Genomic DNA, 13,983 nt, shown 5'->3' on the forward strand with positions numbered 1-13,983 from the left:
TTAAGTCGTGTACAAGGCAGGGTGTTGTAAGACACCGTCAAACAGTTTATCTTTCTGCTATAATTGGAGTTGCAGGGATTACAGCGTAAGAGCACCAAAAGGTAATTTCCAATTTGGCCAAGGCTCTCCCCAATTCCCTCCAGGCCCGAATTATCATTTTTCTTCTTTGAATCAGATCTCCCCCTCCATTCTCAAGCTGCTTTGAGCTCAAAGCTATTAACAGCAAACTCTAATCCTCACACATATAGCACTGGAGTCATCTTTCCCTCTTTACACAAGCCCCACATTTCCTGCTGAATGGCAGCAGGGATGCTAATTCAGGTAGCAGGAAGGCAAAGGAAAGCACCCAGAGCTGAAACACAACATAGCAAACATTATTTTACAAACCTAATGATAGGATACTTAGGCCTCATGCAAGAACAGGCCACAAATCATCCACCATATGGATCAGCCGGAAGCCACTTGCAAAAAAAGAAAACAGCTCAGAGACCCTAGCAGCAGCTCAACATGAAACCTTTGCAAGTCAAACACTGTAATTCTATTAATATGCTACCTCTGTCACATTAAGAATGAAGAAAATAGTGGGATGACGCTTATCTCTGATCTCAGAGCTTATGTGTATACAAATGTCTGCATATAGAATCTGAACTGTTTGGAATCCAGCGAAATGCATGCACAGAAGTCATGTAGGGAGGTCCTATGTGGTTATTTTTCTATGCACTGGGGATGAAGTTAGCAATGTCCATTCTGTCATGCATTTGCCTGATGAAGAGCTGATTCCTTTGTGCTGCAGTTCAGTTTCTGCAAAACACACCATTATTCAACTCATGTTTCCCTATGCTCAGAACGGTACATGCTTTTTGTTGTTATCGTCACCTGATTTCATGTTAAAGTGTTTCCTGCTTCTTCTGTGTTTTAGAATTGCATTTTTGAAGTAAATGAAGTAGCTAATGACCCATCAAGATGCCCAGCACACTTGGACAGTTGAAGGAGAATGGTAGTAGCACAGGCTGCAAGCATAAATATGTCTACTCAGAGGCGAGACCCGTTGAATTCAATTGGGTTTACTTTCAGGTAAGGAGTTAAGGATTGCAGCCTCAATCCTATACACAAAAGACAAGAAGGAGCAGATATTGACTAATTTCAGTTGCGCCTCATGCCTTCAGGGGGCTAATGATGTTTGACACAGCTACAGATGACGGGGGGCGAGGACTGAGCAAATTTCTCACAGGTGTTTTTTGGGGGGGAGTACAAATGTATAATTTGTAAGCCTTCTCTACTCAGAAATAAATGCTATAGAATTCAATGGGGTTTACATCCAGTTAAGGCAGTGGTTCTCAAAAGGTGTGGTGCACATATTTACTCAGAAGTCGGTTTCAGTGGAGTTTATATCCAAGTAAATGCGTGGAGCATCATAGCACGCACAACAAGAAGTTAGAATATAGCAAAGGGTACAATCAACAACCATCATCACCTCATCATGACAGGAGGAGTTGAAGAATATGTAAATTGTATTTATCTTTTCTCTGCCATTATAGTCTACAGAATGCAAATGCAAGATTAGTAACCATGTTAAAATAAACAGCTAATCAAGCTTCATTAATGCTATTAATTGCATATCTGTGAGGGTGGCGGTGGGGGTGAATCTACTGGCAACAAATGCAACCTCCATTTTCACGATCCATTCCTGACAATGAGCAAATACATGAACAGATTTTTTTTTGCACACTTATTCTTTTCTGTTGGAATTCTGTGACATCCCAAATCATGACATCACCCTGTTCACTTGTGATTCCCAATTTCTTAGTTTAGTGAAAGTCTTACAGCAAATTACAAAACAAGAAATGAACATACAGAAGGTACAATATATAACCAGGCATCCATTAAAAGAATTGTCTGGGATGAGCCATGATGCCTATCAGGAAGAAGATGCAATAATGAGAAGTGGAGGAATGATGCTAATCCATAACAGAGAGGAGAAATAATGAGCAGCAAGAATACTCATCACAAAGTATTGGAAGACACAAGATTTACCCACTCTGGAAGAATGGCAGATGAAGGTGATAGATTACATGGGACTGGCTGAAATGACTGGCAGAATCCGAGATCAGGGAAAAGAGACGGCGGAAGAAGATTGGAAGAAATTTAAGATCTATCTTAAGAGACATTGTAAAATTAATGAGTGTTAAAATGTTGCGGCTATAGAAGTAAGCGGATTACAGCTGTAAAGATTAGGTTAAAGGAAAAGAAAGGATTACAATTAGATTAAATTAAGGGTGAGGATTTGCTGAACTAATATTTGAAATTGGAATGCAGAAAGGGGAGGTATGAGGAGGTCGGTGAAGTAAGTTTTAAGAGAATAAGGATTTGAAATGATACTTGTTTGTCTTTGTGTGTTTGTTTGTATTGTGTTTGATTTTATAATTTGTGAAAATTTAATAAATATCTTTTTTAAAAAAAAAATGAAAGAGACCAAGACTAAAGGAATACTTTCAATAGGAGAACATTCAGTGCAGTCCTTATAGTCACAGTTGAAAATGCCTTTAGCACCATTCCTTAATGTGCTTTTACTGACACTTTCATCATTGTTTAGTTAAATATCATGGCTCTGTCTTGATTTAAAAGAAAAATATCTCCAAAACTTTAATTGATGAGGAACTTGCAAAAGGCAACAGCAAGAAATAAGTGCCAAACACTAAGCTGCTCGGAAATGGGACAGCATATTAGAAAAGAGCTTTGATGCAGCCGTTCCAATGAGAAAAGGAAAAGCCAACTTCAATAAAGAACAGTTTGTCCATTAAAGGACGTGACATGGGTGGAAAGAGCCACCTTTCAATAGGAGCCATTTAATGTAGCCATTTAAAGGAGGACACAATTAGAGCTTAGTTACTCCCCTCAAAGCCAAGAGTTGCCAAATCAGTCCACATCGGACTTTGCTTGGCTTTAGCGTTTGAAGATGAATACTTCTTTGTGAAGGTTCTCGTAGCAATATCACAGCATTCTATGGCCAAAATATTTGATTTTCCTGGATAGGCTTTAATCTCTCACTTCTGGCATGAGTTATTGAGATAGATAGCCCTCACACTAGTTGTATCCTATATTCGTGTCACCCTACATGCAGCCTTCCTGCTTTTAGAACTTAGTTTACTTTCATCTTTATTGTCACTGTAGGTTGGTTTTATATATATATATGAAAAAGTTGTTTAATGCGTTGATTTTCTTTTCTTTTTTTAAAGTTTTATAGTACACCATAAACAGAAGGGAAGCACATTTACTTTCTGCTAATGGCAAAAGTTACAATGAAAATTGCTAGCATTCTTTATAATTTTATGCAGTTGTGAGAAAGTTTTAGTTACTTATTTACCAGTATTTCCAAGCAAAGGCTGATATCCAATGCTCTTCTCTGGGAAATCGGGTCCTCCCTTAAAGAGGGCACGTATTGTGGTGAGACCTAGACACCGACACCCTGTGTTGTGGGTGTGTACGATTGGTCAGCCACAACACCTGATTGGTAGGTCCCTCGTAGCTGGGTGCAATCTGGCCAATGGGACACAGTCCAAACGCTTCAAGGGACCTATTTATACCCATGCACATGACCCAGAGCTTCCTCTTTCGGCGCGTGCATTCAGAACACCCCCCCACACACACCTCTCCCTACTTTTAGGGCTTTGTGCTTGACCTTGCTATGCCTTCATGTGTCACCTGTCGTTGGGACAGGGGCACGGCAGGAATTTTCCCCACTTGGCTGATTGGCTGTTGCCATTTGGGTTTCGCCTGCCACGTAGCAAATCTTCACAACTTGTAAGGTTGCGGATAGGCTCTGGTTCAGGTGATAGGGATGGGAGAACGGTCTCGCCATCCCTATGGGAAGGGTATTCCGTTAAAGGAATCCAGGGACTCGATGGTTTGGTCAACCCCTGAGAGGGGGTTGTGCCCGTGCCTCAGTCCAGGGGGACATTTGGGTGGTGGAGATAGCCTGTTCCCGGCTTTCTGCTTATCCAGGTGTTCACCCTTGGCTGACCTATGCTGGAACCCTGGGTCAGCACTACAGTACCTGCATGGCAGGCAGCTAGTTGAACCCCAGCCTATGCAACCATTCACTTTCTGTAATCAATAAAGCTGTGACCTAAATTCTGCCTAAAACCAAAAACCAAATTTGAGTCAAGTGTGAATTTATTTAGGGGCGAGGTTTCTGGGTCTGAACATGCAAAAGCTTTTAATCCAGTGGAGGTATCTGTTAAAATGGAAGAAGGTGTGTGTGTGTGTTTGTGTGTGTGTGTTTTCTTTTTCTGACAACTCCCTTTTCTGGTGTTGCTCCCTACACCTCACAAGCAATATTACACACTCGTCTGGTGGGTCCTGCACTTTGTTGTGGGGTGTACACAGGGGGATTCCATGGGGATGGGAACTTGGGGGGAAATGCCTCCCCTCTGCCTGTGTTAACGATTTCCTCTGCCAGTTCAAAGGTCATTCCACCAGTGGAATGGCATCATCTGATATTGCCTGAAATGCCCAGCTAAATTTAATGTTGTGCATTATGCTCTGTGCTTGTAGGTAAAGCTGAATATTTTAAGATTAAAGAATGTAATGTGGAGCTGAGTTCTGACTGAATTTTGAAGGCAAAGTATAGCGGCCAGAGGGAATGAATTACCTATGCTAAAGATGAATTGCCCAGACAGTGCGCATAGTAAATAGCATGTCACAGCTGAAAGATTTGGACCCGTTCCATAGACCTAGATGCTCAGTAGTGCATATGCATGCAGTCACAATATTCTGTTGGGAGGAATGGAAAAAAGAGGGGGTGCATGAATCCAGTCTCTTTCACTCCAAATATGCCATTGGGGCATGCCTCTTCAGCATTATTCTTGAAATCTCTGTTCTATAGGGGAAACAGTCCACACTGCCCTGGGGGCTGGATATGGGGATCTAGCAAGATGAACCACCTATAGGTAGGTAGGGTTGGGGTTGAAGTCTGATCGTGTTCACATTTAAATGGGGACTTACCTAATCTGCAACTTCTGAAACAGTATGCAATCCAAAACACAGCTATTCTTTGATTTCTCTGAATTTTTCAGTGCAGTGCAAATAGTGTGCACAAAAATGTATATACAAGGGTGAAGAGTGTGTAGAAATGCAGATATTGTTGAAAATAACATCTATTAAGGAGAATTACTTTGCAAAAATGTGTCTATTAGGCAGACTTGCATACCGAAATGCTGATGAACTTTCACGAGGACCTTTAAAAAAAACCCAAAAAAACCAAAGTGATACCTAAATGTGGTGAATCACACTGAAGATTTTTTTAAAAAACTGAGACACAGAGAGAAGCCACAGTTGTCATATTCGGCCATTGAGGAGATTTCACCCCTCCCATACCCAAGAATCTCCTGACCATCTCCTGATGGTCTCTGCTGACTCCACAGAGAGAAGGAGGCGTGTCCTGCCTATCTACTTATTCTGCCCAGCAACATATCTGTGTGTGTGAGAGAGAGTCAGTCAGTCAGTGTATCGGAGAGAGTGAGAGTGTTAGAGATCCTAGAGATAAGATTGCTGCTAAGAGCAGCTGCAGACTCTCAGTGTAGCATTGATTTATGCTTAGAATATACAGCTCTGTATATAGCTTTGTATCATAGTTGTAGTTATAGAATAAAAGGAAGATATTTTACAGAGCTGCTCTCCGAGTGGTTTATACTCTGCAAGACTCTGCAAAACTCTGCTGCGCAACGACTGTATCATTGAGACAGTGAATCCGGTGCTCTCAGCTCTAAGCTGTGAGTCCACAGCACTGTGACCGTTTCCTGTGAGAAGGAGGTCTCTGGCGGTGCTACCCAGCTCGCCTAGCCCAGTCGGGGTTGAGGTACATGAGTCCAGTCGGCGCACTGGCTCTAGGGCGATGCTGACATCGGTTATGGGCCCAGTCGTTGTTCCAGTCGTCTGACCTGACATTGTCCCAGGCGTCCCAGGCGTCCCAGGTTTCTGTTGCTGATTGCCGGGCGGTGGAACGGACGCTGCATGCTGGACTGATTTGTGGGGCCCAGAAGCAGAGCTGTTTTGGAGCAGAGTGTTCAATCTGCCGCTGTTGCTGTTGCTGCTGCTTGATTTATGGAGGTATGTTGCTGACTGCCAAAGGAAGAAGATAGCATCCCTGTTTGCCTGTTAATTGCGCTCTGAGTGGGAGAGAGAGTAGCTGAAGGAGTCAAGGCTTTATCTGTGTTGCACGAGGGAAGTGTCTTGCTCTAAGTAATAGCAGACATGGCCTGTGCACATTCTGGCCAGATGGCTCTGTCCTTTCCTCTCCTCACGCCTGAAAACTATGCAGTTTGGCAAGTAAAGATGAAAGCGCTTTTACAGAGGGAAAAGCTATTTCACACGATAGAAGATGACCCTCCAGATAAGGATGATGATGATTGGGCTGAATGGCATGCTGCAGATATGAAAGCCCGAGGGACAATTATTTTGAGTGTTTCAGACCACTTGCTGGTGAACTTAGAGGGTCAAGAGACTGCACAAGCTGTTTGGCATAAGTTGAGAGATATGCATCTCAGGCAGAATGCTGGTTCCAGTGTGATTTTCTTTAAGAAGCTGTGCAGGCTGCAGTTGGAGAAAGGTGGTGATTTGCCTAGCCATCTATCTCAATTAAAGCGTCTCAGACAGGACCTTGTTCAGCGAGACCTGGCTATTTCAGAGGCTGTGTTTGCAATGCTAATGATCAATAGCCAAGATGAGTCTTATGATGGAGTGGCTGCCCAGATATCCACAATGCCTTCTGACCGGCTAACAGAAGATTATGTGTCTAGTGTGCTTCTGAATGAGTGGGATCGCAGACAGGCTGTTAGAGAAAGCCGGGAAAACTGTGCTGTTAAAAATGTGCTTGAAAATGTGCCTGAGTCTTCAGCAGGGGAAAGTGAAAGTGAAACTGCTGCTGTTAAAGCTTTGGAATTGAAGCGGTGCTTTTCATGTGGAGCACAAGGCCATTTGAGTTTCCAGTGCAAGAAGTCTTCAAAGAAGAAGGGAAACTTCAGAGGCAGAGGGGGAGGAGGAAGAAATCCCCAAGCACCTGCTACTTCAAAGGCCTTGATCTCTCGCTGTTCCAGTCAACGTGGGCGGAGTTTCTTCGTGGTCGACTCTGGCTGTTCAAACCACATGGCCAAAGATAAGAATCTCTTTGTTCAGCTTGAGAAGCAAGAGAAAGAAATTCATCAAGCAGATGGGACAGTTCTCACGAGTGTGGCTCAGGGAACTGTGTTCTTAAAGAGCCTGAATGCAACTATTAAGAATGTCCTGTATGCGCCTGATATTCAGGACAATTTGTTGAGTGTTTCCCAGCTTGATCGTCAAGGGTTTAAGGTGGTGTTTGCTAAATCTCGCTGTGAAATTCTTAGAGATGGCAAGCTCATTCTGTATGCAAAATGTGTAAATGGATTGTACCAATTGCCTTTTGTTTCAGGTACAGGCACTGCAGAAGCAACTGAGAAAGAGTGTTGCAATTTATCTGTAGATGAGAATGAGAAGTTGCATGACCAATGTATTCATTATTACCACCGTATTTATGCTCATTTGAATTTCCAGGCTGTGGCAAAAATGCCTGATATGGTTCAGGGTATGAGGTTGAAAGAATGTCCCTACCACATGAAATGTGTTTCTTGTGCTGAGAGTAAGGCAAGGCAAGCTCCCAAAGGTACAGAGTCTGGGAGAGAGGCCAAGAAACCATATGAAGTCATTCATGCAGACTTAGTGGGGCCTCTAGCGCTCTCTAGAGGCAATTCAAGGTTTTTCATGGTTCTGATAGACTCCTATTCGAAATATGTTTGGGTCTATATGCTGCAGAAAAAGTCTGAAGCCTTTACCAAGTTTCGCCAGTTTTGTAAATGGCTCAGAAATGTACATAATGGAATGTACGTTTTCTTTTCACAGACAAGGGTGGAGAGTTTTGTTCAGAAGAGTTTGAGAGTTTTCTTTCTGAACAGGGCATTGAGCATAGGACCGCCACGCCCAGATCACCCTGGCAGAATGGTTTATGTGAGAGAGTAAACCAGACCCTGCAGCAAGGAATCAGAACGCTGTTACATGATTCGGGGCTGCCCAATCCCTTTTGGGCTGAAGCTCTTTCGTTTTTCTGTCACGTGTATAACAGGAGGTACCAGTCTAGTGTAAATTGCACCCCATATGAGATGCTTCATGGAAGAAAGCCATGTGTAAAGCATTTTAAAATTTTTGGTTCGGAGGTTTGGGTGCACACCTCGCAGGGTGACAAACTGAGCAAGTGTGGAGAACATGGTATTTTCCTAGGATATGAGAAAGGGTCTTATCGTGTCCTGATCACAGACACGAAAACCATAAGGCTGACCAGGAGTATTGATGACAATCCACAATGGGACAGAGTTGGCGTTTTTCAGTGCCATCCCATTTGTGATGGTGGTGCAAAAGGGGCAAAGAAAGTTAAGAGGGAGGCAAGTGTTGGTGGCGATAATCCTGATGCCAATGTAGTTCCAGATGATGGCACAGATTATCAGAGCCCAAAAGCCTCAGGTGAGTCTGATGCTGACTCAGACTTAGCAGCTTCATATACTTTAGCTCCCCATTCTCCCAAAGAGGAGGAAGCACCAGAACAAGAGGATCAAAGAGTTCTGCGCAGGTCCGAGAGAACAACCAAGGGTGTACCACCGAAAAGGTTTTCTGAAGAGTTTGCAAAGACTGCGGTCACGAGCAACTCTGGTGGGGTTTTTAAACCAGGCATGAAGTGTGCTGAGAGTAATAGCACAAAACGCTGCATTTATTTCCTTACTTGATATTTGAAGGAAAGCGTGTATTTGAGTTCTGAAAATGGTTTGTTCAAATCTGCCTAATTAGAGATGTCAATTTGCATGTGAGAAAGAGAAATGTGTATGAAGATTTTTCTAGAAGCTGCTTATTCAATGGTATTGTAAAAGTGTTTTATATGCCGGGAGAGAGATACCTGCAGATATGTTAACCAAGGTTGTAAGCAGAGAACAACTTTTGGAGTGTATGTGTAAATTGCAGTTATGTTAAAGATTCTTGAAATGGTCGGATGAAATGGGGGAGGATGAGGAGATTTCACCCCTCCCATACCCAAGAATCTCCTGACCATCTCCTGATGGTCTCTGCTGACTCCACAGAGAGAAGGAGACGTGTCCTGCCTATCTACTTATTCTGCCCAGCAACATATCTGTGTGTGAGAGAGTCAGTCAGTCAGTGTATCGGAGAGAGTGAGAGTGTTAGAGATCCTAGAGATAAGATTGCTGCTAAGAGCAGCTGCAGACTCTCAGTGTAGCATTGATTTATGCTTAGAATATACAGCTCTGTATATAGCTTTGTATCATAGTTGTAGTTATAGAATAAAAGGAAGATATTTTACAGAGCTGCTCTCCGAGTGGTTTATACTCTGCAAGACTCTGCAAAACTCTGCTGCGCAACGACTGTATCATTGAGACAGTGAATCCGGTGCTCTCAGCTCTAAGCTGTGAGTCCACAGCACTGTGACCGTTTCCTGTGAGAAGGAGGTCTCTGGCGGTGCTACCCAGCTCGCCTAGCCCAGTCGGGGTTGAGGTACATGAGTCCAGTCAGCGCACTGGCTCTAGGGCGATGCTGACAGCCATCCCAATCCATGAAAGAAATATTCTAAAGGAGGAGCCCTGTAGTGGAGGTTATGGGCAGGATTTCATATTTCCTAAACTGTGCGCTCTTTCACAGCAAACTGGCAGCCTTAGAATCCTGATTTATCTGAACAGCATCTGAAACAAAGCTATCTTCAAGGATGCAGACAAGATGCTGCTCAGTGGTGGAAGCATGGAGAACGTAAGCCTTGTTCCCAATTGATTTAGCATTAACAAATCAAACCTCCGTGAAGAATTCCAAATTGCCATCTGCCCATTCCTCTCCAGCAAGCTGATCCCCCTTCCCAGTGTGCACTACACACATGCAATGTGCTCTGCTAAAAGCATTTAGAATTGGATACCTTCCATCCCTATGAGTACTTCTCTTCCCCTGAGCCAAATCACAGAAGCAAGCAAGGAAGGAGAAAGGTGGTCACAGCAATGAGATATATTTTTTTGAACTACTAAAATGATTTCTTGCCTATCTGCAAGGTGAAGTGACTCTAGCCTATGGAGAGTTTAGTCCAGGGGAAGCCAACATGGTGACCTCCAGATGTTTTGGAGTTCCAGACAGTATGGCCGATGGCTAGGAATGGTGGGAGTTGACACATCTCCTCTTGCCTTGATTGATCCTCCTATCTGTGATCGCTGCTGCAACTGCGATGGATCTTCAGGACTGCGCCTGCACCACTGGTGGCTCTTGTTCCTGTGCCGGCTCCTGCAAATGCAAAAATTGGAAATGTACTTCATGCAAAAAAAAGCTCCTCCTCCTGTTGCCCAGCTGGATGCAACAAATGTGCCAAGGGTTGTGTCTGCAAAGAGGCGCTATCAGATAAATGCAGCTGCTGCCACTAAAAATGCAGTTTTCTTGGTGTAAATATTATGTATGATAATGGAAAAGAGACAATTTTCCTATTTTGTAACTGCTCTTTCGTGCAGTTGAAAGGAAGAAAAATGTTGTTTTCAGAAAAATAAAAGTATTCTAAACTTGAAAAAAAGGAATGGTGGGCGTTGCAGTAAAAACATGTTGGCTACCCCTCTTCCTCCATATTCTGACATATTTTATTTATCTGTCCTTACTTCTTTAAAATATTTGATACTGTTTGGTTTACAAACTTCCAGAGTATCTTAAATTAGTATTTGAATGGCTCTGAATAGCCATCTTCCTGTTAAACATGGCATCAAAGAACCCACTAGCTAGTTGGCCACCTTTGTATTCTAAACCAAAGCCCTCACTACTCCTTTCAGGGAACAAAAAGAGCTTTTGTGAACACGGTGAGATTTGTTCCTCTCCCCTTTAAGGCTTCTGCAATTTTCTGTTCATGGCAGAAACTGTGTAGGATTTGCAAAGTAGGGTGGGTGGGACTAGGAATCCTGCAAAACCAACAGTGCCTTGACAACACTCCCTACTGAAAACATCACTTAACTTGACAAACAACCTGTAATAGTGCATGTGAAAATACAGGGTTAGACAGGTACAGAGATAATGTATGAAGAACATGCTGAGCAAATAACAGCCTTTTGAGAATCAACATTAGCATAATTGCTAAACATGGATAATTGCTGAAATAGCATTTGCTGGCACCGTTTGTATTTCCAAGTGCAACTGCTTTTTCCTCCAGCCCATGTAATATTCCACTAGAATCCGGCTTTAGTGGAGAGCCATCAAGAGGGAATTGGCACTATCCAAGAGCCAGGGGCAATGAGAGGGATAAACTTGTAAAACAAGCGAGAGTCCAACCATCCTTTTAGTCCTAGGTTGTCATTTCCAGCATTCTAGGCTTTGTTAAAATCCATACGCAGTACTATCTTCTCAGTCAATACCTGATAAGGCTGGACATTTCAAAATCAATTCCCATTGATTTCTTTCTACTGAAATAGGATAAGAAGGTGGCAGATACAATGAACATTTAGTAGAGTGTATTGAACCAGTCCAAGCGCTAGCAGAAGCCTGGCTGTAAAACAAGAGGAATAAATTGTAAAAATATGCAGAGGAAATCTTGGCTACCATTGCTATGATCAGCCCGTTCTTTTCATTTTTTTTCTTCTTAAAAAAAAAAGCATTTGGCTATTGCCTAGTAATAGCCAATCAAGAGAGCCAATGAAGTTGAAAAGGCAAATAAATGAGGTATACACATTTCTCCAGAAGGCAGAGAAAGACAAACTGCAGGTCTCCGACACCAAAAATACATGCTCAGTGCCCACCAGCCCCCACCTTGCAATCAGGAATATTTCCTGAGTTTGCCTTCCTATATAAATCGCTATGACAGAACAGGTGGAAGAAAGGAGTGTGATGTTAGCCATTGGTCATGAACACATTTGGCCCGTGCCATAGCTGACACTGAGCACCTGCATTTCCTGAGACAGAGGTTTGGCTGCTATGAATGTGGAAGAAACATAGGGCATCTTTCTCACTATTGGGAATGCAACAAATTTGGATGCAAAGACAGAAGTGGACAGTCTGTGCATGCGGTACGGCCAGATCCAGAAAGAATGAACACGTGGGCTGCCATCTAGCTATATGGTAGCAAATGGTGCAATGACAAGGGAAAGTGCCCCATGTACTCAAAGAGTTCCATCTGCCACAGTTGGCAATGGGTTTCCTGTGCATATTTATTTGTTTATTTAAAATATTTATTCCCTGCTTTTTACCAAAAATGTAAAACACAACATAAATAATAAGCAGGAATAAAAACCACTCTCAGCAAACAGTAATTCTGAAACAATAGCAACAGGCATAGACACAAACAGTAATACCTCTAAAATGTGCAAAAGCAAAAAGGTTGCATCAGCAGCAGGTGCCTAAGATTCATAAAGCAATAGGTATACACATTCTTCTTGAGAGTAGAGATGGGCATACAAAGTTATTTCTGATCTGTGTTGTCTTAAAATTTGTATCTCACATGTCAAAGGCCAGGGCAAAGAGGTGTGCCTTCAGCATCTGATGAAAACTTTAGAATGAAGATGCCAGATACACCTTTGCAGAGAGGGAATTCCACAGCTTAAGGGCTTCTACAGAGAATGCCCTCTCCCGGGATGCCACCTCCATCTAGGGTAGAGAACTTCCAAAAGATGCTCACTCTGACAATATTAACCTGTGACATGAACTTTGGGGGAGGAAATGGTATTTCCAATTTGGGAGGCCAAAAGGTTTAAACACTGAGTACCTTGAACTGAGCCTGAAAACAAACTGGCAGCCAATGCTTTGCAATATATACCTGTATACCTGAAGGAGCGTCTCCACCCCCATCATCCAGCCCAGACATGGAGATCTAGCTCCAAGGGCCTTCTGGCGGTTCCCTCGCTGCAAGAAGTGAGGTTACAGGGAACCAGGCAGAGGGTCTTCTCGGTAGTGGCACCCACCTTGTGGAATGTCCTCCCAGCAGATGTCAAGGCAATAAACAACTATTTTACTTTTAAAAAACAACTGAAGGTGGCCCTGTTCAGGAAAGTTTTTAATGTCTGATGCTGTATTGTTTTTAATATTCAGTTGGAAGCCACCCAGAGTGGCTGGGGAAACCCAGCCAGATGGGTGGAGTATAAATAAATTATTATTATTATTATTATTATTATTATTATTATTATTATTATTATTATTATTATTATATCTGATTCAAGATAGATGAAATATGCATGGTTTAATTATACATTGAGTAAATTATAAGTAAATAAATAAATATGGTGGCTCTGGTTTCTTCAAAAATGGCATTTAAAGAAGTTATTTCTTTATAGACGTTCAGTCTTTTGCTGTCACTTATTAACAGTTTACCAGACAGGTATTGATCTTGTTGTGTGGCCTGTGATATACTCTAATTGTTAGAACAGAAAATCAAGTTGCTGCAGTGCTTGACATTTCTTTTCTGAGAGGCTGGCAAAAGGATTACAAGAACCTCTGGTAGATAGGTTCATTAATTAACCTGGTATGAAAAATAAAAAAAGATGACGGAGGCTACAATTCTCTAGCCATTTATTTGGGAGAAAGCCCCAATAAAATCAATGGTGCTTCTGAGTAGATATGCAGAGTATTGCGCTATGAAACATCTTATGCAGCTTTCACAATCCTATTAATTACTATAGAAGAGCTGCCCATTGTCCATCATCCTTGGGTTAGCTTGCCTCTCCTGACTTTAGCAAATTCTTCTAACATCACTTATATGGCCACTTCCATGTTAAAATCAATTAGCATAAAATCAGTGTGCCCATGCTGAGCTGTACACACCGATAGTTATTCAAATCTAATAATCATTGGGTATGTAGTGCATGTACCTGTGTGCGCAATAGCTCAGTTGCACAATTCAACAAGTCTCATCACCCCCAAAATAATTTTATTATTTGTAGCCCATCTGACTGGGTTAATCCAACCACTCTG

The 13,983-nt window shown here is 42.4% G+C and overlaps 1 pseudogene across 1 annotated transcript; it reads left to right on the forward strand.

Annotated features, from left to right (window-relative positions):
- Positions 1–10,225: 10,225 nt before the first annotated feature.
- On the forward strand, positions 10,226–10,480 carry LOC308587452 (metallothionein pseudogene; annotated as a pseudogene). The gene has a single exon. The product of its transcript is annotated as a metallothionein pseudogene (transcript).
- The last annotated feature ends 3,503 nt before the right edge of the window (positions 10,481–13,983 follow it).

This window comes from Podarcis bocagei, assembly GCF_964188305.1.
Source record: "Podarcis bocagei genome assembly, chromosome: 5".
NCBI classification, from domain to species: Eukaryota; Metazoa; Chordata; class Lepidosauria; order Squamata; family Lacertidae; genus Podarcis; species Podarcis bocagei.